This window comes from Phaseolus vulgaris, unplaced genomic scaffold, assembly GCF_000499845.2.
Source record: "Phaseolus vulgaris cultivar G19833 unplaced genomic scaffold, P. vulgaris v2.0 scaffold_22, whole genome shotgun sequence".
Taxonomy (NCBI): Eukaryota; Viridiplantae; Streptophyta; class Magnoliopsida; order Fabales; family Fabaceae; genus Phaseolus; species Phaseolus vulgaris.
This window is the reverse complement of record NW_027174091.1, coordinates 33,061-57,793: the sequence shown is the minus strand read 5'-3', so window position 1 is coordinate 57,793 and position 24,733 is coordinate 33,061. Positions and strand designations below refer to the sequence as shown.

The following is a 24,733-nucleotide window of genomic DNA, read 5'->3' as shown; positions in this document are numbered from 1 at the left end:
GCACTAGATTAGATGACCAAATAAAAAAACAGCACCACTGGAAAATGTTGTGGGCCAGAAAACGTGTTTGTTCCCCGATTTATGCTGAGCTGTAATTGTAAGATTTGTTTCTGAAATTTGGATGCAAGAAAATTCAGGATCTTATCTAAATTTTGGCTTTGGAATCACCTAAAACGCATGCACCATTTTTTTTTAATAATTTTTGCAAATTTGGTGTGCAGTTAGGCCAGCTGAAGCGCTCAAGATTTGCACTCTGATTTTGTAAGATTTATCATTTTTTTTCTGTTGCTTCTTTTGACCTCATTCTTTTTTTGTCTTTTCTATAACACTTTAAACTTGCATTTTCCAGAAAATCGGAATTTTCCTATGGGTGGAAATATTTTTTTAAAACAAAACAGCCCAGAACAGAGAGATGATACAGGGGAAATCTGGAACACTGGAAGAAAACAGCAAGATAACCAAAATTAACACAATGGAAATGTGAGAATGGAAATTGTGTAAGAACTAAGACACAATTATGAACTCAAACTAAAAATAAAAAGCACCAAAGGATCAAAATAACAGCAGATTAAAGCAATATAAAGAGACCCAAAACAAGAAACAATCAAGCCAAAAAATAGGACTACTAAGAATTGATGACAATTATGGATTCACATGACTTGACACAACATTTATAGAGTCAGAAAATAAAGACTCAAAGCATAAAATGAAGCAATTATAAGAAAGCAATAAGGACTCAATTTCCTAAAAGGAAAACAGCCACACAATGGTGTAAGGAATCCTATCACAAGCTGCACAGAATTTGTTCAAGATCAATTGAACAATTGTGCTTTGGTTGGATCTTCCATAAGCACACCAAGAACAATTTAAAATATAAAAACAGCAAGACAAGTAAGGAATTGAAATGACAAAGATGAAATAAAGAAGAACTGAAATTAAAAGACCAAGCTACTCATCTTGAAGAACCAAAAGCTCATGATACCAAATGATGGCATTTCATGTGTTCTTCTTGAATCAAAGTAGTGAAAGTGATGCGGAAGCAATGGGTGAGTGAAACAAAGCCCTCCTAGGAGTTGTGTTGGCTTTGAAGGTGCATGATGAGTATGGGTTTGAGAGGTTCGGGCAGCTCAAGGGAGAAAGGTGAAAGGATTGAAGTTTATAGCCTAGATTTCTAGGAGAAGTAAAGCTAGTGCACAAAATTGGCAGCATAACAATACTCAATTAAACTTGTCCAATACAATGAGATAGCCTCCCTATTTATAGGCTATGTGGACGTAAATGTTAAGCCACATTTCTAAAGAAAATAAAACCAAAATTAAATCTAAATTCTAAGGTGCAATGACCGGCCATACACAACCCTAGATTCTAGAAGGTTTCCATAAAAAATGCTTCCTACACTATCCTATCTACTAAGTACCCCCAATGGGCCTTTATGCAAACATATACAAAGCCTTCTCTCTTCCATCCGTGGCCTCATTTGCTTGTGTTTGAATATGTTTGGCCATTGATCTTGTAAGGGGTCCTAGACGGTCTAGCTCCATGGATAGCCTCCCTCCTTCACGTCCTAGACGCTCACCTTCACGTCCTAGACGCTCACCTTCACGTCCTAGACGCTTACTTTCACGTCCTAGACGCTCACCTTGGTCTTGGTCTTGGTCTAGACGCTCTCCTTGGCTTGTGCCTTGGCTTCCTTGGGTAGGTGTGCTTGGCCCTCCTCCATCATTAGTGCTGCAAATGTTCTGACTTCCGGGTTTGGCGCGGCCTTGGAGCAGTTTGCTTGTGCTTACCCCGACTTGGACCTTTCCCAGTTCTCGATTTGTCATGAAGTGGTAGATGGAAAAATTGTACCTTCAGATTAAGTTTTCCATTCGCCGCTTTGTTTTGAAACCTTCCGAAAGACTTATCTATTCAACCCTTGTTTATGTGCAACGAAACTGTTTGTAATGACTCCCTTTTTATTCAAACCGCTTTAACATATACACATGGTTTCTCTTTTATCTGGTGTGCGATCACTGGATGACTTGGTGGGCTTTCACTTAATCCAACTAACTTAGCACAAACTGATGCTTAAATTTCTGGCAATCAACTTATCTTAAACAAACGGTTAGTCTATAGCAATAACATTCGAAACTAAATTACTTACTGAGTAGTAGGCGAGAGTCATTTTTAGTATCTGAAATCTCCCTGATCTGCCAAGTGAACTGTGTATTTCTAGGTCATCGCCTAAAACTAGGCTGGCCTGGTTCTGCACTGAGGACTTTCGAACTTGCCTCAATTTGCTTAAGCAAAGAGGTCTTGTACTCTGTTCTTGCTTGAACTCACTCTGAGGTGAGAAGGACTTTATCTGGCCTGAACTCGCTCGACGGCGAGAAGGACTTTATCTGGCCTGAACTCGCTCAACGGCGAGAAGGACTTTATCTGGCCTGAACTCGCTCGACGGCGAGAAGGACTTTATCTGGCCTGAATTCGCTCGACGGCGAGAAGGACTTTATCTTGCCTGAACTCGCTCGACGGCGAGAAGGACTTTCTCTGGTGCCTCAACTTGCCCAGGGGTCTGCCTGGATGCACTGAGGACTTTTAATCTCATCTTGCCTGAACTCACTCGAGGGTGAGGAGGACTTTCTCTGGTGCCTCAACTTGCCCAGGGCTACCTTTCCCCTGGATGCACTGTGGACTTTCAATCTCATCTTGCCTGAACTCACTCGAGGGTGAGGAGGACTTTCTCTGGTGCACCTTTAATCTTATCTAGTACCAGGGCTAGCTATTCATACTTGAGGAGGGGGCGTCCCAAAGGAATCCCTTAACCCCTGCTCAAGGACTAGGTGCCCGGGTTTTAACTGTTATCTGGTACCGGGGCTAGCTATTCATACTTGAGGAGGGGGCATCCCGAAGGAATCCCTTAACCCCTTCTCAAGGACTAGGCGCCCAGATTTTAACCGTTATCTGGTACCGGGGCTAGCTATTCATACTTGAGGAGGGGGCGTCCTGAAGGAATCCCTTAACCCCTGCTCAAGGACTAGGCGCCCGGATTTTAACTGTTATCTAGTACCGGGGCTAGCTATTCATACTTGAGGAGGGGCGTCCCAAAGGAATCCCTTAACCCTTGCTCAAGGACTAGGCGCCCGGGTTTGAACTGTTATCTGGTACCGGGGCTAGCTATTCATACTTGAGGAGGGGGCGTCCCGAAGGAATCCCTTAACCCCTGCTCAAGGACTAGGCGCCCGGATTTTAACTCATACTGGACATACCTATCATCTTGCTCTGAACTCTCGCCTATACTCGTTCTTGGCGAGTAGGACTTCTTAATTTGTTCTCGCCTATACTCGCTCTAGGCGAGTAGGACTTTTTATTCTGTTCTCGCCTATACTCGCTCTAGGTGAGTAGGACTTTTTATTTTGTTCTCGCCTATACTCGTTCTAGGCGAGTAGGACTTAAAACTTAACTTTCACCTCCGATTGCCGGGTGGTGACAAGGATTTAAAAACTTTATACTTGTGCTTCCGATTGCCAGGTGGCGACGAGGACTTAAAAACTTTATACTTGTGCCTTGTACTGAATGCATGCGGTCTGAATTTGCCTTGGCGATCTGGTCTTGTGTTTCGCCGTCTAAAGTTTTCCCCAATTTAAAACGTCTTGTCGTTGATCTCCTTCTCAAGCCACTCCTCGACTGGCCGAGGCCTCTTCTTGCTGGTTGACTCTAACGGTAGACTTTAGCCCTTCTATCTCTGTCTAAGAATCGTATTTCCTTAATCAAGAAACCTCTCACCTGCAAAGACAAAGGGGCAAACCAAAACGGTGGCGAGCGGCGACTTGAGAGTCGCTACGGACATGTTCAAAGGCTCGAACCACAACGGTGGCGAGCTGCGATCAAGGGTGCCCATGTCCAGATTGTCTCTGAGCCAAGGGTCAGTGCACATGAGTCGTAATGTACCTGTTAGAGGAGTTGTCCTGATGGCTTGACTTTTCATCGACAGGCTTTGTCGTCCAACACTTCTATGACCCTGCATGGTGTAAAAGTTTGATGTTGTACTGCCCTTTACCGTCGAGCTACGGTAGGACATAATAATTTATCATTCTCGACACACGAGTTCTGCAAAATTTGTCAAAGTTGATCTTTTTTGCATGTTGTAGATTGATCCTGCCTGTTGACCAGAACGTTGGAACTTGCCTCGTCAAACTTGGATCGACGTGTGCACCGCTTCAACCTCCGTCCTCCGCCAAGATCCACCTCAAGAACCTGCAAAAGAACAGGGCGGCGGCGCTGCGGCCGATCGCACTCCAACGCCCAAGTCAGTGACCGAACCACCAAATACTAAGAGCAATAACACTCAAGAACTCTCAAGGAACCGTGCAATGTTCTCTCTCACAGTATGCTCAAGAACTCGCAAGCGTAAAGAGTATAATCTGAACGTGCGTACCTCGAAAGTTCGTTGGGAAACCCTTTTATACCTGGTCACTTTCTCTCTCCTGGCAGTTACAGACCTGGACACGTGGCTCGCATCCAGTCGTACACGTGCCATCATCTGGAGCCTCCTTGACTTGGGCGCTGCTTTTGACTCTCTTTTGGCTAAGTTACTTATGCATGGTACTGCCTAGTGCATAGCTAACTTGGGAGCGCGATCTCTACTGGAACTGGCGAGTTAGGGTGCCTTCGTACACCTTCCCTGTGGTCTCGCCGGCCGCCTTCATAATCTGCACCACCTTCATCTCCGGCGATGTGCTTGCTCTGGCGATCTCCAATCACTAGGTCGCCTGAGTTTACATCTGGCGACTTCATCTTTAACCCGGTGATCGCCGATTCTGGTATGCTGAAGATCGGAACACGCCAACTTAATAACTGGCGACTTCACGAGCCCCCCGACTTCTTTCCCTTCTGCCAGCCTGGCGTCTTGTCAACACGCCGACACCGTAGCTTGATGCCACGTCATCACTTCCGACTACCAGGGCGGTACACAAGCCCCCCAGTCTTAAGCGAGGACTTGTCCAGCGAAAAGACTAAAAGAGTCACGTCAATACCGGTCTACGTGGCACTGGCGCAAAATTTCAAGCGGTTGTACTTTCTGCTTCTCTGGCGCTCCACCAAACCCCTCACCCATCGCTCGACACGTGGCTTCATCAACGGTTACCTTCAGTTAACGTTTGCGCTTCCCAAACCCATTTCGAAAAACCCTTAAACCCATTTTCGCTCCACTGTTCCATCACTTTTCTTCGTATCTTCAAATGCTCCAACTCTCTTCTGCAAAAAAGCTCTCAGCGTTCTTCAACATTCTGAATCACCAACATTCTTCATCGCCTTCCTGATCATAAAAAGGTACTTCCTTTCCTTCTTCTGCTGGTTTTTCCTGCATTTTAACCGATTCGCATCATCCTTTAACTGTCTGGTGCATACGTTGTGGGTTGTTTTTGCTATTTCTCCTTCTTCGTAACTTAGGGCTCCGTCAACGTCACAACGAACCTACGTTCATTCGTTTTTCACCCTTCTTCCATGATCGAGTCAGCCTCTGTGAACCCTGATCATTTTTCCTTTTCTTCTTCCTTTGCAGCTTCAACAATGACTCGCTCAAAGATCACCCCAAATCCTCCTCCTTCATCACGAAACCCTTCCTTACAAGCTCACGACCCACCGCGAGCACGCGGCGCTTCGTCTTCTCAGGCTGAGAGGCCTGCACCTTCCCGCCCCAACCTGGCCCAGGCGACTCCGCCTGTCACCGGAGGAGCCTCCGTTCCCCCATATAAGTGACAAGGTCTTTCTTCAAAACTTTCGGAAAACAACAAGCATGCAATCCAAAACACTTTAAACTTTGAAAACTCTTCTTTATTGGGCGGCCTCATTAAAAACCCTCCTTAGGGAAAAAAGAGTGCCCCCTCCAAACTGTTTTAACAGAAACATTGTAAAGCTCTTCGTGTTTGTTTTTACTTACAAAGTTCTTAACTGTAATATAACTTGAGGTGCGTGGCGTTCCAAGTGCGAGGGATCGCCCCTCCTTCCAACGTTTCTAAGCGATAGGCGCCGTTCCCGAGCGCCTCGGTTATCCTGAACGGTCCCGTCCACTTAGGCGACAGCTTGTTCTCCATCTCGTACTGGTGGGCCTTCCTCATCACCAGGTCGCCTTCTCTGAACTGTCTTGGCATCACCTTCGAGTTATATCTTCGTTCAATCCTTCTTTTCACTGCCTCAGCTTTCAATCTCGCCTCCTCCCTGACCTCATCCAGCAAATCCAGATTCAGCCTTCTTTCCTCATTCGAGTCTTCCGCTGCAAAGTTCTGGAATCTCGGCGAGCTCTCCTGGATCTCCACTGGAATCATTGCGTCGCACCCGTAAACCAAACTGAACGGGGTCTCATGGGTTCCTGACTGCTCGGTGGTGTGGTACGCCCAGACTATACGGGGTACCTCCTCAGCCCAACTTCCTTTGGCTTTCTCTAGCCTTCTCTTCAAACCTCTTAGCAACACCCGGTTGGCTGACTCTACTTGGCCATTCGTCTGAGGGTGCTCGACGGATGCAAATACTTGTTGAATTCCCACCCCTTCACACAGCTTCTTCAACAGGTGACTTGCAAACTGAGTCCCGTTGTCCGACAACAGGCGCTTGGGCACACCAAACCGGCGCACAATGTTCTTCCACACGAAACCCTCGATCTTGTGTGCGGTGATCTGGGCCACTGGTTCTGCTTCGATCCACTTGGTGAAATACTCAATTGCCACCACCAAGTACTTCATTTGCCTGATCGCCAATGGAAAGGGTCCCAGAATATCGATTCCCCACGTGTGAAACGGCCAAGGGCTGTAAATCGACTTCAACTCCTCGGGAGGCGCCTTGTGCCAATCGGCGTGCTGCTGACACTGCTTGCAACACTGCGCATACTTCTTGCAATCTTCTCTCATCGTAGGCCAGTAGTAACCTGCACGGAGGGTCCTTGCGGCCAGAGCTCAACCCCCGACGTGGCTTCCACATATCCTTTCATGGAGCTCTGCCATAATTCTCGTACATTTTTCGCCATGCACACATTCCAGGAGTGGGTGTGTGAACCCAAACCTATACAGCTCGCCATCAATCATTGTGAACTTGCTAGAATTCTTCTTTATCTTCCTAGCCTCTGTCGGATCCAGCGGGAGAAGGCCATCCGCCAGGCATCGCTTGTACTGTGTTACCCAGGTGTCTGGCTCATGGGTCGTACAGGCCTGCGTCATGTTCACCTTTTCTCCCCGACATGCTCTTATTCTTGGCGACCTCATGGTCTCTTGAGTCAAGGATCTTTGACCACTCGCCGCTTTCTCCGTCGACTTGCTTATCTGAAGAACCAGGTGATCTGTCACAAATGCTCTGGGCGTCTTCAGAGTTTCTTGAGTCACCGTCCTCTGCCTACCCCCCTTGCCTAAACTGGCGAGCTTAGCTAGCAAGTCAGCTCGGGCATTCTGCTCTCTGGGCATGTGCACCACTTCAAAGGAGACAAAGGAACTCTTCAATTCCTGTACATACTCCAGGTAAGCCGCCATTTGTGGATCTTTAGCCTGGAACTCGCCTGTTACTTGTCCCGTGACTAACAGCGAGTCACTCTTAGCCATCAGCACCCTAGCTCCCATCTCCTTGGCCAGCAAGATACCGGCGATCAGCGCCTCATATTCTGCTTGATTATTGCTGGCCTTGAAGGCAAACCTCAGGGATTGTTCGATCAGCACGCCGTTGGGTCCCTCCAAGATGACCCCAGCACCGCTACCCTGCTGGTTCGACGATCCGTCCACTGAAAGCACCCAACGAAAGTCATCCCCCTCAACTCGTGTTGCTTCTGACGAGATCTCGACCACCAAATCTGCGAAGATCTGCCCCTTAATCGGACCTTGGGGTTCACACTTGATGTCGAACTCCGACAGCTCCACCGCCCACTTCACCATTCTCCCAGCGACGTCAGGCTTCTTCAAGACCTTCTGGATCGGCAAGTCGGTCATCACCAATATTGTGAAGCTATGAAAATAGTGGCGTAACCTTCTTGCCGAAAAGACTACTGCCAGTGCAGCTTTCTCCAAGGCCTGATATCTTACTTCGGGGCCTTGCAGCACCTTGCTGACAAAATAAATAGGTTTTTGAGCCTGATCTTGGTCTTGGGCGAGCACCGCACTCACCGCCCTCTCAGTCACAGCAAAATACAACCTGAGAGGGGTCCCCATCAGCGGTTTGCACAAAACCGGCGAGCTCGCCAGGTACTCTTTAAGCTTGACGAAGGCTTCTTCACACTCCTTCGTCCAAGCAAATTTGTTATTCCTCCTTAAACACTGGAAATATGGATGGCCCTTCTCTCCTGATGGAAGAGGCCCAAGCACAAGCCCACATGCAAGCCCACCAAAGGGTAGATTTGGGCCAACCATAGAGTTATTGATGGAAACCGTCCAGCCTCAAAACTTTTGGCCAAGAAGATAGACGAAGATCGAGCTTTAATAAAGAGTTTGTAAAGTCTTGTTCTTCTTCTTAGCCTTGTAAAAATTGTATAGAGTAGTTAGGAAGTTTTGGTCCTTGTATTTTGGGCCAAAGTAGAGAAAGATGTAAATAGAAAACAAAGTAATGTGTAAAATAATAAAAGAGGGGTGCAAATAGAAATGTAGGCAAGGAAGGCATGAGTCTCCACATGTCTTCTCCTTAATGGAGAGGATTTGCACCAATAAGGTGGTGACACTTGTCACACTCTCATTTGAGAGTTTTTGAGAGACTTTATCCTATAAATAGGAGTCTCTTGTACATGTATTTCTTTAACTTTGAATTAGTAATGAAATGCTGCCTAATTTTGGCCATTCTACTTGTTCTTAAGTTCTCCCTAGGTTAGTCTCCTTCAAGACTTAGCCTAGACTCTTTCCTAGTGAGTTGGCCTCACCTCTCACTCTCACAAATTCCTACTCCACTTCAATCCATGGAAACTCCTCTTGAGTTTCTTTAATGCTTCCGCTCATCATATCTCCTTCATCATTCATCCAAAGAAGAAATTACAAAGATCATTACTAGAAGAAGATCGTTTTTCCATCATTTGGTATTCAGAGCTATGGTTGTAAGATCTTCTTCTATTTTTTTCTAAATTCCGTGTTGTTCATAATGTTCTTGATTGTCTTGAATGTTTACCGATTGATTTTGTGTTTTTTTGTCTTTTTGTTCGGTTCAAATTAATTGTTCTTACTTGAACCTTCGTATATGTGCTTTTAGGTGTTCTTGTGTTCATGTTCATGTGTGCTTTTGAATTTTTTGAGTTTTCTTCAAATTTGTTCGGTGAAATTTTCATATAATTGAGTCATTTTGATTTTATAATCATATATGTTTTGTCTAGAGTCATGTTTAGTCCAAATTTGTCATAAACTCCATTAGTTGAACTTTTTGAAATTTTTTTTTTTCAAATTTCTTCATAGATTAGAGCTCTTGAGTGCTTTTGATTTTCATATTTGAGTTCATAAATTGCTACTAGATCATTAGCAATTTTCTTTGAGTTAGGTTTCCATTATCATTCTCTCAAAATTCATTTTTGAAAATTCTCGAAAATTTTTCCGAAAATTGTTCGTGGTTCGGAAAGAAATTTCAAGGTGTGAAGAGTAATCTGGATCTGTTTGGAGATCTCATTAGTTCTTTGGTGCGGCAGTGTAGCCAGAGGTACGAATAGCAGATTTGGTTCAGATTTTCAGATTTTCCTCAAATTTTCTCTGCGATTTGTGTTGTTGTTCTTCATCTTCTAAGCATTCATGAAGTTGGAATCGGAAGAACTCTGGTATGAATGAAATCTGTGGTGCGCAAAGGATTTTTGAAGGTACGCACAACAAAATTTTCGTGCATTTTGGTTCGTTTCTTCTTGTGTTCATCTCTTGGAGAAGCTTAATCGAAGAAGACAAACTTAATCGGAGACGACGACCTTAATCGGAGACGACGACCTTAAGCGGTTCAGAATCGCGAACGGAGGTTGTGCGTTTTTCCGCCAAAATCCAATAGAAACGGTGCGTTGTTAATTTGCAAACGGCAGTTTTACAGTGTTGATCGGCGAACGGCAGTGGCGTTTTCCAGCGAAACCGGTGAACGGAGAAGACGATCGGAGAAATCTGTTTGAATCACGATCGAGTTGGTTTGGTGAATCGAAAATCGAAGAATTAAAACAGTGAAGAATGAATTTATTCATGTAAGTTCTTCCTCCGCTTCACTTCCGATTCCGAAGATTTGTGATTCTGCTTTTGCGTTCATCTGGTTCTTCATTTCTTTTTGGAGCGATTTTGGAAATCTATGATTGGAATCGGTTATGTACAAGAGTGAGATTTGGACGTTCATTGGTTTGGATTAAATTCTTGTTTAGCGGTTATGGTGCAGAATTCTGGTGCAAGAATTTAAGTCGTAGCAGATTTTTGAATTAGTGTTTCTGGCACAAGCAATTGGTTCAGACCACTGTGTTGAGGATGATTGCAACTCTAAAACATAAATTTGGAGTTGTCCGGTGCAGCTGAAAACGGTGCAAATTATTTGACTCAAGTGGCATTGGTTTTCTGCTCTTGGTGCAAAGTTTTATTGCAGATTTCATGGCTTTAATCACTTGACTTTGAATTTGTGATTCCTAGTGCAGTAGCTAAATTTGTACTGTATTTCAGTTTTACGATGGTATTATGAATGATTGGTTTAATTGCAGTGCTGAATTGGAATTGAATTAACAACAATTTAGTTGATTCTGGAACACAATTAGTGTTTAATTTGCTTTTGAAGTTGCACTTTGGGTCAAAATTGGGAAGTATGTGCAGAACCAGTGGAGTGATGAGTTGAATTAGTGCCAATAATTACTCTTGTGGGGATAATGGTGTAGTGTTCAAGCGGCAATTCAATTTATTTAGAAAGCAAATTCTGGTGGTGGCAATTGACGAAATTTGGTGCGGATCTGCAAGAAGTAATTTGGAAATAGCAAAGTATAGGTGGCTGCCAGTACGTGAAGTTGTTCAATTTGGCAAGAAATTGGCATTCACATGGTAGGGTCCATGATTTGCTGAATAGTGCTTTTTGAAGAATTGAATATTGGCACACAAGCAGAAACGGTGCAGTATTGAAGCGGGATTTTGATGAAAGAATTCAGCAATTGAGGACTTTCTGTGGGACCCGCGAGATTGGGATTAGAAAAGTGGAAACAAATTCTGCCCAATTGCATTTTGGGCCAAAACATTTTGGATTTCATGGTCTACTAAGAATTTTCATCATTCTTTGTTTTTCTTTTTTTAATCCAATTCTAGTGCTAATCTTTAGGTGCTTCTTTTGAGTGCCTACTTTCTTGAAAACCTTTAATTTCTTGCTTGTCTTGATTTTATGGATAATCTTTGTGTTTGTCATCTCTAATCTCCTTTGAGTTTCACTCTTCAAATTGAGCTTTTATTGCTTTTTATTATTGACCTCTTGAAGTGGAATATACCTTGAATTTGTTCTTTGTGAGAATTGAGCTAACTTCTAGGTAGCATCCTAAGAGAAGGCAAAGGACTTTGCAAGGGGTACTCACCTTTGGAGGACAAACAAGTAAAGGCTTGGAGAGAAACACTTGTGAGAGAAGAGAAGAGAACTTTGAAGATTACTTTTTTTAAAATTTTGTGTGATTTCAATTGTTTTGTAATTTGGCCATTATCTTTACTTTAGGTGTCTTGGAAGAGCCTTTGGTGTTCTTCCATCTCCTACAAGTTTTCTTTAATTTTCTTATTAGATACACGCTTTAGACGGTGAGTGTGTCTTGAAGGTTCACAAGTGCCAACAAGCCTCACCATTAGGAGTCGTCTAGTTTAAATTTTTGCAATTTAAATTCTTAGATTTTAAAAGCTTTCTTTTAGTTTCTTTCTTTAGAAAACTCTTTGTTTGTGTTGAAGAAGTTTTCATTGGAAGGAGATTTGTGAAGTGCATTGGGATAAGTTCTGGCTAGGAAAGACTTGGTACTTAAGAGTGTCCATTGTGACCCACCTCTCTTTCCTGGGAATTTACCTTGTGTGCTAAACTCACTTTCCTTCTTGTGAAAAATCTTTTAAATACAAAGCTTAATATGTCTATGTATACTTCTTGTCATAGTAGAAAGATTTATAATCCTCATTATCAAAAAAAGGAAGGGATGCGTTTTGAGCCTAGAAGTTTATATTATTCTACAGAGCCTGAAATATACATTCCTTACTTTGATGGAAATAAAAATGTTGAAGCATATTTAGAATGGGAAACAAAAGTTGATCAAATCTTTGAAAAACATCAATTGGATGAATTTAGAAAATTTTCCATGGCTACCCTAAGTTTTGAAGAATATGCTAGGTCTTGGTGGATACAAAGGGAAGCTGATGTTAGAATTGGTAGAAAATCAGAAATATTGAATTGGGATGAATTGAAGATGTGTATGAGAAGAAAGTTTGTTCCACCTTCATATGTGAAAAAGAAAAAGCTTAGAGAAGAAATGAAAGAGCTTGTAGAAAAAGGAAGAAATTTTATATACAGAGAAAAAGAATATGTTAGAAGAGAAAAGGAGTTTAGAGAAAAATTCCAAGCTCTTGTCAGAAAGAAAGAAAAGAAGGAGAAAAGGGAAAGAGAGGACAACGAAAGGAAAGATAGAGAAGAGAAAGAAAAGAGAGAAAAAGTGATGATAGAAAAAGAAAGTATAAAAAACTCTTTTTCTGGAGTTGAATCATATATTGATAACATTTTATCTTCTCTAGAAAACCCTTGTGAGGATGTGCTTGAAGAAAAATCTATGTTTGGAGCTGAACCAGAAGAATGTTTGATTGAAAAGGAAGAAGAGGAAACCCACGAAGAAGAAGAACCTTTTATGACACTCCCTCAAAGCATGGCTGAGAAAGAATCCTTAAAGGGGGATTGCAATACTTTGAACTCTTCTTTTCAATTATATAATGTTCATTCTTCTTTACAAAAATCTCAAAAACCAAACTTTGTGATGTTGTTGCCTAGCTTGGGCAATAAACAACACAAAGTGAACAAAAATACTTTTGAAAGGGGCCTTATGTTTTTCTTTAAAAAGAAATTTAAAGATAAAGGGCCTTATTTTTGTTTAGTTTTCTTTTGTTTTAATTTTCTTTTAAAAAAGAAATTTATCTCATGTTTGTTTGATGTTTATTGTAGATTGACATTTGACCCAGGAGGAAAACATCAAATAAACAGAGGTTGCTGTCATTGAGCATCATTCAGATCTGAGGACAGATCCTTTTCAAGAGGGAGGGGATGATGGAAACCGTCCAGCCTCAAAACTTTTGGCCAAGAAGATAGACGAAGATCGAGCTTTAATAAAGAGTTTGTAAAGTCTTGTTCTTCTTCTTAGCCTTGTAAAAATTGTATAGAGTAGTTAGGAAGTTTTGGTCCTTGTATTTTGGGCCAAAGTAGAGAAAGATGTAAATAGAAAACAAAGTAATGTGTAAAATAATAAAAGAGGGGTGCAAATAGAAATGTAGGCAAGGAAGGCATGAGTCTCCACATGTCTTCTCCTTAATGGAGAGGATTTGCACCAATAAGGTGGTGACACTTGTCACACTCTCATTTGAGAGTTTTTGAGAGACTTTATCCTATAAATAGGAGTCTCTTGAACATGTATTTCTTTAACTTTGAATTAGTAATGAAATGCTGCCTAATTTTGGCCATTCTACTTGTTCTTAAGTTCTCCCTAGGTTAGTCTCCTTCAAGACTTAGCCTAGACTCTTTCCTAGTGAGTTGGCCTCACCTCTCACTCTCACAAATTCCTACTCCACTTCAATCCATGGAAACTCCTCTTGAGTTTCTTTAATGCTTCCGCTCATCATATCTCCTTCATCATTCATCCAAAGAAGAAATTACAAAGATCATTACTAGAAGAAGATCGTTTTTCCATCAGTTATGGCCAAGAGGATCCAAGAAGACATTCTTTTACATGTTCAAATGCCATAAACTCTAGTGTAGAGTAGACTTTAATTTCTTGTCAAAATTAGCATAGGAACTTTATTTGTAATTTTCTTAGAATTAATTTTGGCACCTAAAACACCAACCTAGGTAAACTTAGAGTTTCTAAAAAAACCTCTAAATTTACCAAGGCCGGTCTAGAAAGCCCATGGAGGGGGTGAGCATAAAAACTAGACACACCCCTCCCCATGTGCTCATTTGTGCACCCATGTGCCATGTGCACCCATGTGCTTCACATTTACATTTCATTTGGCTAGCATTAGGGTTGCATTATGGTCCTCCTTAGCCTATAAAAGGAGGAGCCTACACCTTGTATTTTCAAGTTTAATTGAGTAAGGTTATGCTGCCATTTTTGTGCACTAGCTTTACTTCTCCTAGAAATCTAGGCTATAAACTTCAATCCTTTCACCTTTCTCCCTTGAGCTGGCCGAACCACTCAAACACCACACTCATCATGCACCTTCAAAGCCAACACAACTCCTAGGAGGGCTTTGTTTCACTCACCCATTGCTTCCGCATCACTTTTTACTACTTTGATTCAAGAAGAACACATGAAATGCCATCATTTCCGCTAGCCGACACGAAGCGAGACAGGGCGGCCATCCGTCCCGTGAGCTGCTGCACCTCCTTCACGGTCGTGGGGCTCCTCATCGCCAAGATGGCGGCGCACTTATCAGGGTTGGCTTCTATTCCTCTCTCAGCTAAGAGGAACCCCAAGAACTTCCCAGCCTCCACGCCGAAGATGCACTTCTCGGGATTCAGCTTTAACCTGAACTTAGCGATCGTAGTGAACAACTCCTCCAAGTCCTCCACGTGCTTGCTCTTCTCCGGCGAGGTCACGACCATGTCATCTACGTATGCTTGCACATTTCTTCCCAGCATTGGTGCAAGTACCCGGTCCATCAACCTCTGGTACGTGGCCCCCGCGTTCTTCAGCCCAAATGGCATCACCTTGTAGCAGTAGCACGATCTCTCGGTCATGAAGGCAGTCTTCTCTTCATCCATGGGATGCATCTTGATCTGGTTATACCCCGAGAAGGCATCCAGGAAACTCAACAACTTACACCCTGCAGCACTGTCCACCAGGGCGTCTATGCTCGGCAAAGGATACGAATCCTTTGGGCAGGCCTTGTTCAGATCAGTGAAGTCGACGCACATGCGCCACTTCCCATTGCTCTTCTTTACCAGCACGACGTTGGCCAGCCACTCAGGGTACTGCACCTCCCTGATATGGCCTGCAGCGAGGAGCTTCTAGGTTTTGTCCCTAATCGCCTGCCTCCTCTCCTCATTGAACTTCCTTCTCCTCTGTCATACTGGTCTCACCTGGCTGTCCATCGCCAAATGATGGCACAAGAAGTCGGGATCGATCCCGGGCATGTCCGAGGCGGACCACGCGAACGCACCCAGATGCCGCTCTATCACCTTGGCGATCTGCTCCTGGAGCTCAGCCTCCAGAGATCTTCCCAGCTTGAAGATCTTTCCCCCGATTTCCCTTTCGAGCCACTGCTCGACGGGTTTTGGTCTGGTTTCTCTGGCGATCACCGCCCTGGCGATTCCCAGCTCCCTCGTTTCCTCAGGGCGATTCCTCGCCTCTTCTTCCTCTAGACCGGCGTTCCCCTCCCCCAGCTCAGCATCCACCATCACCACGTCGCTTCCGGCGGTCTCCTCTATTACCGTCGGCCTGGGCTTCACACCGGGAGGCGGGGTGGTCGTCACATAACTCACAGACCTCTTGTTCTTCAGGCTATTCTCATAGCACTTCTTTGCTTCTTTCTGGTCGGATTTGATGGTGATCACCACCCCCTCCATAGATGGCAGCTTCACCTTCATATGCCGGGTCGAAGGTATAGCGCCTATTCTGTTGAGCGTGGGTCTTCCCAGCAGAATGTTGTATGCTGAAGGAGCGTTCACGACAAGGTACTTGATTTTCTCTGTTCTCGAACCCGCCTCATCTGTGAACGTAGTTCTCAACTCAATGTATCCCCTGACCTCCACCTAGTCGCCAGTGAAACCATACAAACACCCTCCATAGGGCCTCAGCTGGTCAAGGGGTAGCTCCAACTGCGTGAAAGTCGGCCAGAACATCACGTCTGCCGAACTTCCTTGGTCCACCAGAACCCTGTGGACCTTCCTTCCTGCTGTAATCAGCGAGATGACTATGGGGTCGTTGTCATGAGGCACTACGTCCCGAAGATCTTGCTTTGTGAACGTAATGTCCACATCCGGCGAGTGGTCCTCAAACATGTCCACCTTCATCACAGACCTCGCATACTTCTTCCTCTGTGATGCGGTGCATCCACCACCCGAGAAACCTCCTGCAATGGTGTGGATTTCTCCGTGGGTAGGCATCTCGTGCTGCTGAGCCTCACCACCTGCTGGATGGGAGCTCGACGCGCCCCCTGTCCTTCTATCCAGCAAGTAATCATTCAGGAACCCGCTCTTGACCAGGTCGTCGAGCTGGTATCCTAAAGCCAAACATGAGTCGATGGTGTGGCCAAAGCCCTGGTGGAACTCACCCCAGGCATCTGGCTTTGGTCCCAACACCTTGTCGCCCACCTTCTCGGGCGCCTTCAGCCGAGCTGATATATTGGGAATGGCGATCAGGTATGCCAATCCCATAACAAACTTGTGCTTCGGCGGGCGATTGTACTCCCGGCGTGCTAGTTGAGGGCGCCCCGGGCCCCTGCCCTTGTTCTTTCTTGGATCGTAAGGATGGCGAGTCCTCTGATCCCTCTTGGCCGCCGCTGTCTCCAGCACCCTCTGTGGCTGGATCCTGGTCTGGGCACGTGGCCTAGCGGGGGCCACGCTTCCCCTCTTCTCGGCGACCTCACTTTCATCGGCGATGTGGGCCACCGCAAGTCGCCTAACCTCAGCAAACGTGGCGGGGTGAGCCCTAATCAACGCCTCAAAGAAGGATCCCGGCAGCACGCCCTTCTTGAATGCGTATACCAGCATCTCTTCGTCCTTGGCCGGCGAGCGGACCATCTGCGCCCCAAAACGATTCAAGTACTCCCTGAGGGACTCTCCCTGGTACTGCCTTATGTCAAACAGGTCATAAGACACCCTGGGCGGCGCCTTGTTCACTATGTACTGCTCGACGAAGATCTTCGAAAACTGTTGGAAGTTGGTTATGTGACCTGTAGGCAGGCTCACAAACCATTCCAACGCCGTTCCCATGAGTGTGCTCACAAACATCTTGCAATACACGGCGTCTGATCCGCCTGACAGCATCATCTGCGTATGGAACGTGGTGAGATGTGCCTCAGGATCCTCCACGCCGGTAAAAACAACCTTCACGGGTACCACACTCGCAGGGATTGGCGTGTCCGTAATCGCCTGAGCGAAAGGCATAGGGAAAACGCGAGGCGGCGTTGACGGCGCGACCTCTTCAGCGACTGGATGCCCTCGCTGCTCCTGAAGAGCTTGACGCAGTTCCTCAGTCACTCTGCTAAGCTCTTCATTCCTGGCCCGAGAGGCGACCAGGTCTTCGTGCATTCTCGCCTGCTCTATACGCGAGGCTTCCACATTCGCCTGCAGCGAACGCATGATTTCTACCATCTACGCCATAGTCATGGCGCCTTCAGCAGCAACGGGCGCAACTGGACTTGAACGGTTGCTTCTCATTTTTCTCATGAAATCTTGACGAATCACAGAGAGCGATGAACAACACCTTCTTCAGCGACGATCGATTCAGTGATCAATCGGTCAGAACTTCGCGAAACTTAGAAAAACCTCACGAACACAGCGAACCTTCACAGAAACTCGCATCTCCACCAAAAACCAACACTTCCTCCACGAAAATTCGAACGAGCAACAGAACTCAGATCTCACCGATTAAAACTCGCGTCAGCAGCAAAAAAACCTCAGCTCACCGAACAAAAACTCAAACGAACGGTGGAAAACGCGAAAGTACCGAACAAAACCTAGATGAACAGCAAACAATGGTTGCACCAGCACACAACCAAACAGAAACCGCAGAAACCTTCAAGAACTCACGCTGTGGATGGGAACAGGTTTTACACGGCCCCACGGTGGGCGCCTGATGATCGTGCCTATTGACCAAAACGCTGGAGCTTTGCCTCGTCAAACTTGGATCGACTTCTGCGCCGTGTTAGCCTCCGTCCTTCACCGCGATCCACCTCAAGAACCTGCAAAAGACGAAACGGCGCCGCTGCGGCCGATCACGCTCCGACGCCCAAGTCAGCGACTGAACCACCAATTACTTAAGAGTAAAAACTCAAGAACTCTAAGGAACCGTGACCAGTTCTCTCTCAGCGTACTCAAGACTCGCAAGCGTAAAGAAACAATCTGAACCTGCGTACCTTAGAAGTTCGTTGGAAACTCTTATATACCTGGGCACTTTCTCTCTCCTGGCAGTTACACATCTGGACACGTGGCTCGCATCCAGCTGTACACGTGCCATCATCTAGAGCATCCTTGACTTGGGCGCCATTTCTTACTCTTCAGGTTTTTTTTTGGCTAAGTTACTTATGCATGATACAACTCAATGCATAGTTGCCTTGGAGCGTGATCTCTTCAGGGTGGCGAGTTCGGGTGCCTTCGTACACACCTTCCCTGTGGTCTCGCTGGCCGCCTTCATGATCTACCCTACCTGTTTCACCGTATATGCTCAAGTAAGCTGTCTCCCGACCTCAGCCTCTGGCCAGCTGGGAAATGACTATTTGCCTTCATCTTCGGCGATGTCCTTGTTTCGGCGATCTCTAATCACTTGGTCGCCTGGGTTCACATCTGGCGACTTCATCGTCAACCCGGAGACCGCCGGTTTAGGTGTGCTGGAGATCGGAACATGCCAACTTAACAACTGGCGACTACACCAACCCCCCGACTTCCTTCCCTTTTGCCAACCAGGTGCCCCATCCAACACACCTATATAACAGCTCGACACCACGTCATCACTTCCGACTACCAGGGCGGTACACTACATAATAGTGATAGATATTGATTTTCATGTAATTAGCATGAAAATACTTAAAACTAGTTTTTTTCTGGTAATTACATGAATTTATAGTATGCATTTGATAGATAAGTCTCTAGATACTATATAATATTGATACACATTGATTTTCAAGTAATTAGCATGAAAAGACTTGAAACTAGTTTTTTTGTGGTAGTTGCATGAATTTATTGTATGTATGTGATAGATGCGTCTCTAGATACTATATAATAGTGATAGAGATTGATTTTCAAGTAATTAGCATGAAAAGAAATGAAACAAGTTTTTTTGTAGTATTTGTTGAATTTATAGTATGTATTTGATAGATAAGTCTGTGGATACTATATAATAGTGATAGACTTTGATTTCCAATAAATAAGCATGAAAAGACTTGAAACTATTTTTTTTTGTCGTAGTTGCGTGAATTTATTGTATGTACTAGATAGATGAGTCTCTAGATACTACACAATAGTGATAGGCATTGATTTTCATGTAATTATAATGAAAATACTTAAAACTAGTTTTTTGTGGTAATTGCATGAATTTATAGTATGCATTTGATAGATAAGTTTCTAGATACTATATAATAGTGATACACATTGATTTTCAAGTAATTAGCATGAAGAGACTTAAACTAGATTTTTTGTGGTAGTTGCATGAATTTGTTGTATGTATGTGATAGATGCGTCTCTAGATACTATATAATAGTGATAGAGATTGATTTTCAAGTAATTAGCATGAAAAGACTTGAAACAAGTTTTTTTGTGGTAGTTGTAGAATTTATAGTATGTATTTGATAGATAAGTCTCTGGACACTATATAATAGTGATAGACTTTGATTTCCAATAACTTAGCATGAAAAGACTTGAAACTAGCTTTTTTATGGTAGTTGCGTGAATTTACTGTATGTATTTGATAGATGAGTATTTAGATACTATATAATAGTAATATACATTGATTTTAAAATAATTAGCATGAAAAGACTTAAAATTAGTTTTTTGTCGTAGTTGCATGAATTTATAGTATGCATTTGTTAGATAAGTCTCTAGATACTGTATAACAGTTATAGATATTTAATTTCAAGTAATTAGCATGAAAAGATTTGAAACTAGTTTTGTGGTGGTAGTTGCATGAATGTATTGTATGTATGTGATAGATGGGTCTCTAGATAATATATAATAGTGATAGACAATGATTTTCAAGTAATTAGCATAAAAGACTTGAAACTAGTTTTTTTGTGGTAGTTGCATGACTTTATTGTATGTATATGAAAGATGCGTCTGTAGATACGATATAATAGTGATAGACATTGATTTTTAAGTAATTAGCAGAAAAGACTTAAGACTAGTTTTTTGTGGAAGTTGCATGAATTTATAGTAAGCATTTGATAGAAAAGTCTCTAGATACTATATAATACTGATAGACATTGATTTTCAAGTAATTAGCATGAAAAGACTTGAAACTAGTTTTTTGTGGTAGTTGCATGAATTTATTGTATGTATGTGATAGATGCGTCTCTAGATACTATATAATAGTGATAGAGATTGATTTTCAAGTAATTAGCATAAAAAGACATGAAACAAGTTTTTTGTAGTAGTTGTTGAATTTATAATATGTATTTGATAGATAAGTCTGTGGATACTATATAATAGTGATAGACTTTGATTTCCAATAAATTAGCATGAAAATAATTGAAACTTGTTTTTTTGTCGTAGTTGCATGAATTTATTGTATATACTTGATATATGAGTCTCTAGATACTACATAATAGTGATACATATTGATTTTCATGTAATTTGCATGAAAAGAGTTAAGACTAGTTTTTTGTGGAAGTTGCATGAATTTATAGTATGGATTTGATAGAAAAGTCTCTAGATACTATATAATACTGAGAGACATTGATTTCCAAGTAATTAGCATGAAAAGACTTGAAAGTAGTTTTTTTGTGGTAGTTGCATGAATTTATTGTATGTATGTGATAGATGAGTCTCTACATATCATATAATAGTGATTGACATTGATTTTCAAGTAATTAGCATGAAAAGACTTTAAACTAGTTTTTTTGTGGTAGTTGCATGAATTTACTGTATGTATGAGGATATATGAGTCTGTAGATACTATATAATAATGATAGAGATTTATTTTCAAGTAATTAGCATGAAAAGACTTGAAACTAGTTTTTTTGTAGTAGTTGTTGAATTTATAGTATGTATTTGATAGATAAGTCTGTGGATACTATATAATAGTGATAGAGATTGATTTTCAAGTAATTACATGAAAATACTTGAAACAAGTTTTTTTGTCGTAGTTGCATGAATTTATTGTATGTACATGATATATGAGTCTCTAGATACTACATAATAGTGATAGATATTGATTTTCATGTAATTAGCATGAAAATACTTAAAACTAGTTTTTTTTGGTAATTACATCATTTTATAGTATGCATTTGATAGATAAGTCTCTAGATACTATATAATATTGATACACATTGATTTTCAAGTAATTCGCTTGAAAAGACTTGAAACTAGTTTTTTTGTGGCAGTTGCAGGAATTTATTGTATGTCTGTGATAGATGAGTCTCTAGATACTATATAATAGTGATAGACATTGATTTTCAAGTTATTAGCATGAAAAGACTTTAAACTAATTTTTTTTGTGGTAGTTGTTGAATTTATAGTATGTATTTGATAGATAAGTCTGTGGATACTATATAATAGTGATAGACTTTGATTTCCAATAAATTAGCATGAAAATAATTGAAACTAGTTTTTTTGTCATAGTTGCATGAATTTATTGTATGTACTAGATATATGAGTCTCTAGATACTACATAATAGTGATAGGCATTGATTTTCATGTAATTATAATGAAAATACTTAAAACTAGTTTTTTTCTGGTAATTACAGGATTTTATAGTATGAATTTGATAGATAAGTTTCTAGATAATATATAATAGTGATACACATTGATTTTCAAGTAATTAGCATGAAGAGACTTGAACTAGATTTTTTGTGGTAGTTGCATGAATTTGTTGTATGTATGTGATAGATGCGTCTCTAGATACTATATAATAGTGATAGAGATTGATTTTCAAGTTATTAGCATGAAGAGACTTGAAACAAGTTTTTTTGTGGTAGTTGTAGAATTTGTAGTATGTATTTGATAGATAAGTCTCTGGACACTATATAATAGTGATAGACTTTGATTTCCAATAAATTAGCACGAAAAGACTTGAAACTAGCTTTTTTATGGTAGTTGCGTGAATTTATTGTATGTATTTGTTAGATGAGTATATAGATACTATATAATAGTAATATACATTGATTTTAAAATAATTAGCATGAAAAGACTTAAAATTAGTTTTTTGTCGTAGTTGCATGAATTTATAGTATGCATTTGTTAGATAAGTCTCTAGATACTGTATAACAGTTATATATATTTAATTTCAAGTAATTAGCATGAAAAGATTTGAAACTAGTTTTGTGGTGGTAGTAGCATGAATGTATTGTATGTATGTGATAGATGGGTCTCTAGATAATATATAATAGTGATAGACAATGATTTTCAAGTAATTAGCATAAAAGACTTGAAACTAGTTTTTTTGTGGTAGTTGCATGACTTTATTGTATGTATATGAAAGATGAGTCTGTAGATATGATATAATAGTGATAGAGATTGATTTTTAAGTAATTAGCGTGAAAAGACTTAAGACTAGTTTTCTATGGAAGTTGCATGAATTTATCGTATGCATTTGATAGAAAAGTCTCTAGATACTATATAATACTGATAGACATTGATTTTCAAGTAATTAGCGTGAAAAGACTTGAAACTAGTTTTTTTGTGGTAGTTGCATGAATTGATTGTATGTATGTGATAGATGCGTCTCTAGATACTATATAATAGTGATAGAGATTGATTTTCAAGTAATTAGCGTGAAAAGACATGAAACAAGTTTTTTTGTAGTAGTTGTTGAATTTATAGTATGTATTTGATAGATAAGTCTGTGGATACTATATAATAGTGATAGACTTTGATTTCCAATAAATTATCATGAAAATAATTGAAACTAGTTTTTTTGTCGTAGTTGCATGAATTTATTGTATATACTTCATATATGAGTCTCTAGATACTACATAATAGTGATAGATATTGATTTTCATGTAATTAGCATGAAAATACTTAAAACTAGTTTTTTCTGGTAATTACATGAATTTATAGTATGCATTTTATAGATAAGTCTCTAGATACTAAATAATATTGATACACATTGATTTTCAAGTAATTAGCATGAAAAGACTTGAAACTACTTTTTTTGTGGTAGTTGCATGAATTTATGGTATGTATATGATAGATGCGTCTCTAGATACTAAATAATAGTGATAGAGATTGATTTTCAAGTAATTAGCATGAAAAGACATGAAACAATTTTTTTTGTAGTAGTTGTTGAATTTATAGTATGTATTTGATAGATAAGTCTGTGGATACTATATAATTGTGATAGACTTTGATTTCCAATAAATTAGCATGAAAATAATTGAAACTAATTTTTTTGTCATAGTTGCATGAATTTATTGTATGTACATGATATATGAGTCTCTAGATACTACATAATAGTGATAGATATTGATTTTCATGTAATTAGCATGAAAATACTTAAAACTAGTTTTTTTGTGCTAATTGCATGAATTTATAGTATGCATTTGATAGATAAGTTTCTAGATACTATATAATAGTGATACACATTGATTTTCAAGTAATTAGCATGAAGAGACTTGAACTAGATTTTTTGTAATAGTTGCATGAATTTGTTGTATGTATGTGATAGATGCGTCTCTTGATACTATATAATAGTGATAGAGATTGATTTTCAAGAAATTACCATGAAAAGACTTGAAACAAGTTTTTTTGTGGTAGTTGTAGAATTTATAGTATGTATTTGATAGATAAGTCTCTGGACACTATATATTAATGATAGATTTTGATTTCCAATAAACTAGCATGAAAAGACTTGAAACTAGCTTTTTTATGGTAGTTGCGTGAATTTACTGTATGTATTTGATAGATGAGTATTTAGATACTATATAATAGTAATATACATTGATTTTAAAATAATTAGCATGAAAAGACTTAAAATTAGTTTTTTGTCGTAGTTGCATGAATTTATAGTATGCATTTGTTAGATAAGTCTCTAGATACTGTATAACAGTGATAGATATTTAATTTCAAGTAATTAGCATGAAAATAATTAAAACTTGTTTTTTTCTGGTAATTATATGAATTTATAGTATGCATTTGATAGATAAGTCTCTAGATACTATATAATATTGATACACATTGAATTTCAAGTAATTAGCATGAAAAGACTTGAAACTAGTTTTTTTGTGGTAGTTGCAGGAATTTATTGTATGTCTGTGATAGATGAGTCTCTAGATACTATATAATAGTGATAGACATTGATTTTCAAGTAATTAGCATGAAAAGAATTTAAACTAGTTTTTTTTTGTGGTAGTTGTTGAATTTATAGTATGTATTTGATAGATAAGTCTGTGGATACTATATAATAGTGATAGACTTTGATTTCCAATAAATTAGCATGAAAATACTTGAAGCTAGTTTTTTTGTGGTAGTTGCATGAATTTATTGTATGTACTTGATATATGAGTCTCTAGATACTATATAATAGTGATAGACTTTGATTTTCATGTAATTAGCATGAAAATACTTAAAACTACTTTTTTTGTGGTAATTGCATGAATTTATAGTATGCATTTGATACATAAGTGTCTAGATACTATATAATAGTGATACACATTGATTTTCAAGTAATTAGCATGAAGAGACTTGAACTAGATTTTTTGTGGTAGTTGCATGAATTTGT

At 40.7% G+C, this 24,733-nt stretch overlaps 1 long non-coding RNA gene across 1 annotated transcript; it reads left to right on the top strand.

Annotated features, from left to right (window-relative positions):
- Positions 1 to 9,421: 9,421 nt before the first annotated feature.
- On the top strand, positions 9,422 to 13,604 carry LOC137817234 (uncharacterized). The gene is made up of 2 exons (XR_011081943.1): positions 9,422 to 10,141; positions 13,093 to 13,604. It is a non-coding gene; the product is annotated as an uncharacterized lncRNA (long non-coding RNA).
- The last annotated feature ends 11,129 nt before the right edge of the window (positions 13,605 to 24,733 follow it).